The sequence below is a fragment of the Sander lucioperca genome, chromosome 9 (genome assembly GCF_008315115.2).
Source record: "Sander lucioperca isolate FBNREF2018 chromosome 9, SLUC_FBN_1.2, whole genome shotgun sequence".
Taxonomy (NCBI): Eukaryota; Metazoa; Chordata; class Actinopteri; order Perciformes; family Percidae; genus Sander; species Sander lucioperca.
This window is the reverse complement of record NC_050181.1, coordinates 38,743,142-38,748,141: the sequence shown is the minus strand read 5'-3', so window position 1 is coordinate 38,748,141 and position 5,000 is coordinate 38,743,142. Positions and strand designations below refer to the sequence as shown.

Sequence of the window (5,000 nt, the reverse complement as noted above, 5' to 3'; positions counted from 1 at the left end):
ATATATATATATACACATATATATATATATATATATATATATATATGTCTATGACTACAGGTGCTGTCATATATATATATATATATATATATATCTATATATATATATATATATATATATATATATATATATATATATATATATATATATATATATACACATATATATATATACATATATATATATATATATGTCTATGACTACAGGTGCTGTAGGGGGCAGTCGTCGCGAGGTTAGTGTGTGAGGTCAGATGATGAGTTCAGAAAGGGTGTTTAGCGTGGTATGAAAGGTTGTTACAGAGAATAAGATGACGTTAGACAACAGAAGTGTTTGCGCTCTACTCTCATGTAAAATTAACCACTCTGGCCCAGCCCACAAATACACTCCTTCCAAAACAGTCTTAAAGAATGCAAAGTCTGCAACAAATGTGTACAATAACTCACTAAAAGAGTAAAGAAAAGTTATATGAAATGAAAAGAATGTGTGAAATGAAAATAAAATGTAAATGTAAAGACAAGCAATGCTATAAATTGTAAATGTTGTCAGCATTCTGCATCAAGAGGTGATTTTAGCTTTCTTGTACACCTGTCTTAAAATGTAAGGGACACTGGAGCTTGGTTGGGGTGGTGGGACTGCTCGCGGTGGGCGCCGGAAAATTTCCCTTATTTTCAAATTCAAAACTTGACAGGTATGCGTCCACAGCAAAAAAAAAAAAAAAACATAAACAAAAAATATATCTTTTTACACCAGGTTTTCACTAGCAAAATTCACATCACCTGTCTGGATAGTAGCCCCCCTCAGACTGACCCCCCATGCTTAGGTGGCCAGAGGCTTATATATGTTAAGCCCCTCCCACTAGACCAACCAACTCTTAATGGTTTCAGTTATCTCTCAATTATGTTACCATTTACACATTTAGAATTTCACTGATAGTTTCTACAATAAACAAATAACAGACTCCTGAAAAAATCATTTTCCACTCATCTTACTTTAGAAAACACAGAAACTTACACACATTTTCAACTAGAACATCTACCCTCACCTATGACCCAGATACATGGTATCTTCCACCATCAGCTCACCTGAGTGGGACTGCTGTAGGCCCTATATGGAGCAGCACCTATGACCCAGATACATGGTATCTTCCACCATCAGCTCACCTGAGTGGGACTGCTGTAGGCCCTATATGGAGCAGCACTTTGCCTCAGCTCTGGTTCAGACCCAGGGAGAGGAGAAAGAGTTTGAAGTAATGGTTAAGTAACATAGTTTGTTGAAAAATAGAAATGACTGAAATGAATAAACTGAACTGACTAAACTAAATGTAATGTGGTATTTTTGGTAACAGATTTACTGAATGATGTGTATAAAAGTGTGACTGCAAATTAATTGTCTGGGTTGTTGGTGACCTGAGTAGGTTTACCAGGGCCTCTGTCACATAATGTCATGTCATGTGCTTGCAAAATATAAGGAATGAGGCAGATATATAACCCCATAGAGGTATAACATCTGCTGTATGTCTGTGGACCAATCCCAGAGAGACTCGCTCTAACAACACCAAAGCTGATTGGCTGCAACATCAGCTGCATGCTGGTCTCATTTGTAGTCCTAACACTGAGTTATATTTGGACTACAACAACACAAAATAAAAATATAACTTTCTAAAGCTGTGAGAACATTTTAATGAGACATTAATGGGTTTTTTAAATATTTTTTGAGGTTTCTGTCCCGAATTGAAATGTTTTCGTCCCTTTTAATAATATTTCCATATCTTCTCCTCCAGACACCACAGTAATAGTTATAATAGTAATAGGTAGATACATGTACTGACAGACTTAATGTCGAAGAAAGCCACAAAAACTCCAAAAGAGCAGTGAAAAGGTCCCATCTGCAGCTGCTGTCACTGTTGTAAAACATGGTTATTAAGAAGGAACATGATCCATCCATTAATCGGAAATATTTCGCTCAAAAACAACAACAAAAAATGTCTAAAAGTACCACCATGTTTCTGGATCTTTCCCCTGAAACGGGACATCAAAGTGAGTTCTGTTGTTCTGCAGACAGAAATATCGCGAGATGTGTTTACCTCCTCAACATGTAACGTGATCTTTTCTGTAATGAAGTAACGTCACACAGAAGCTGGATATTTATCGAGTTTATGAATGAAGATCAGACTGTCCCTGTGTGACCTGCTGACTGACTGTTAACACACTTTAAACCACAGATACACACAACACAAACAACGCGATGCTACCAAGATGCTAACGAGATGCTTTTTACCCTGTGGGGAGAAGCTAACAGTGTTAGCAGAAGCTACTGAGCCGTGTGCATCGTCATCGCTGAAATATTAAAAGATATAAATATTAAAACTCACCTCCTGCTAAAGCTGCTGCTGCTGCTGCTGCTGTTGTTTACTTCCGCTTCTCTTCCTCTACAGTCCCTACGTTACATCCGGTCGATTTTACTGCCACCTGGTGGACAAGATGGAGGGACACCAAACTGAGGCTGCTACAGCAGATAAACACACAAGATGTTCAGCAGCAGTTAGAGTCACTAAAAGTTCTGTTGTTGCTGCTGACAGACTCAGATTATTATTCTAAGAGTCTGACAACATTATGGGATGGATCCCTACAGAGATAGACCTTTTAGTTAAAGAGTAAGATCCTTTTAGTTTAACATCAAACAGCCCCGAAATCACCATCACCAAACCCACCAGACTCCATGTAAATAATCAGGACTTTTAGCGTGTATAGAGCCAGCATATTTCCACCAGACTCCATGTAAATAATCAGGACTTTTAGCGTGTATAGAGCCAGCATATTTCCACCAGACTCCATGTAAATAATCAGGACTTTTAGCGTGTATAGAGCCAGCATATCTCCACCAGACTCCATGTAAATAATCAGGACTTTTAGCGTGTATAGAGCCAGCATATCTCCACCAGACTCCATGTAAATAATCAGGACTTTTAGCGTGTATAGAGCCAGCATATTTCCACCAGACTCCATGTAAATAATCAGGACTTTTAGTGTGTATAGAGCCAGCATATTTCCACCAGACTCCATGTAAATAATCAGGACTTTTAGCGTGTATAGAGCCAGCATATTTCCACCAGACTCCATGTAAATAATCAGGACTTTTAGCGTGTATAGAGCCAACATATTTCCACCAGACTCCATGTAAATAATCAGGACTTTTAGCGTGTATAGAGCCAACATATTTCCACCAGACTCCATGTAAATAATCAGGACTTTTAGCGTGTATAGAGCCAGCATATTTCCACCAGACTCCATGTAAATAATCAGTACTTTTAGCGTGTATAGAGCCAGCATATTTCCACCAGACTCCATGCAAATAATCAGGACTTTTAGCGTGTATAGAGCTCACCTCATGCTAAATGGTGAATGTGGTTTTTCTATCTTTCCTTATATTTTAAAATGGATTACTGGGGGGTGTTTTCACCAGTATAATGTCAGTGCATATGGAGATATATTTGATTGTGCAAATGTGAATATAAGGTAGCCTAAGGCATTGTAATGTATTAGAATATATTAGGTAATATACACTATACGATCACATCAAGTTATGATAATTTCTGTTGTTATTATATTGACTGTAATCCTGAGACCAATGCTGATTGACATACCACTGCCGCACTGTGTTACAGAGCGATAAGGAAAGTACTGTGCAATAAAGAACCAAATGTAATCCACCTGGCCGTCTGTGATGTGTAGAAGCGACAGTAGTGTCTAGAGTGCATCTCATCACATACAGTTGTGACCCGTCACATATGCACAGTTTTAAAGACTTTATTACTGTGTTATAGTTATTTACACTACACTGTGTTCTGCCGTTATCTAATGCTAGGGTATTTGATGTTATCCTGTATTCCATAGAGTCGGGCCATCTCCTCTTCCTGCGCTTCGTAGCGGACAATGTGACGGTGAGAAAGCACCGATTGAATATAAATAATTAATTTTTATTTAAGATTTGAGTTGGAGGTGTTTATGGAACAATTATCACTCAGTACAAGTGTTACTAGCACTGCTGGGTTTAATCTTCATGATAACGTGGATGATATGGAGTGAAGAAATGTGTGTGAGGCATCAATACTTGAAAATATTACGAGTAATCGTTACTCCCACATTTACTTTCTGCAGTCTGACTTCAGTTCACCACCTCACCATCTGCGTCACCAGTTCCTATTGTCTCCAAAATGTGCGTAGGCATGGGTCAGAGTTAGCGTGGAGGAACATGGGTCAGAGTTAGCGTGGAGGAACATGGGTCAGAGTTAGTGTGGAGGACCATGGGTCAGAGTTAGCGTGGAGGAACATGGGTCAGAGTTAGGGTGGAGGAACATGGGTCAGAGTTAGCGTGGAGGAACATGGGTCAGAGTTAGGGTGGAGGAACATGGGTCAGAGTTAGCGTGGAGGAACATGGGTCAGAGTTAGGGTGGAGGAACATGGGTCAGAGTTAGCGTGGAGGAACATGGGTCAGAGTTAGCGTGGAGGAACATGGGTCAGAGTTAGGGTGGAGGAACATGGGTCAGAGTTAGTGTGGAGGACCATGGGTCAGAGTTAGCGTGGAGGACCATGGGTCAGAGTTAGCGTGGAGGAACATGGGTCAGAGTTAGCGTGGAGGAACATGGGTCAGAGTTAGGGTGGAGGAACATGGGTCAGAGTTAGTGTGGAGGACCATGGGTCAGAGTTAGCGTGGAGGAACATGGGTCAGAGTTAGGGTGGAGGACCATGGGTCAGAGTTAGCGTGGAGGACCATGGGTCAGAGTTAGGGTGGAGGACCATGGGTCAGAGTTAGGGTGGAGGAACATGGGTCAGAGTTAGCGTGGAGGACCATGGGTCAGAGTTAGCGTGGAGGAACATGGGTCAGAGTTAGGGTGGAGGACCATGGGTCAGAGTTAGGGTGGAGGACCATGGGTCAGAGTTAGCGTGGAGGAACATGGGTCAGAGTTAGGGTGGAGGACCATGGGTCAGAGTTAGGGTGGA

General features: G+C 40.8%; 1 protein-coding gene and 1 long non-coding RNA gene across 3 annotated transcripts in view; one reads left to right on the top strand and one right to left on the bottom strand.

Annotated features, from left to right (window-relative positions):
* Positions 1-2,441, bottom strand: part of LOC118495823 (zinc finger protein 335-like) — a 96,192-nt gene extending 93,751 nt beyond the window's left edge. For both annotated transcript variants that reach the window (XM_036005039.1, XM_036005038.1), the window contains exon 1: positions 2,372-2,441. The gene's annotated coding sequence lies outside the window, so the exon portion shown is untranslated. The remainder of the gene's footprint in view (positions 1-2,371) is intronic.
* Positions 1-5,000, top strand: part of LOC118495833 — a 145,288-nt gene that overhangs the window by 112,699 nt on the left and 27,589 nt on the right. The window lies entirely within an intron of this gene.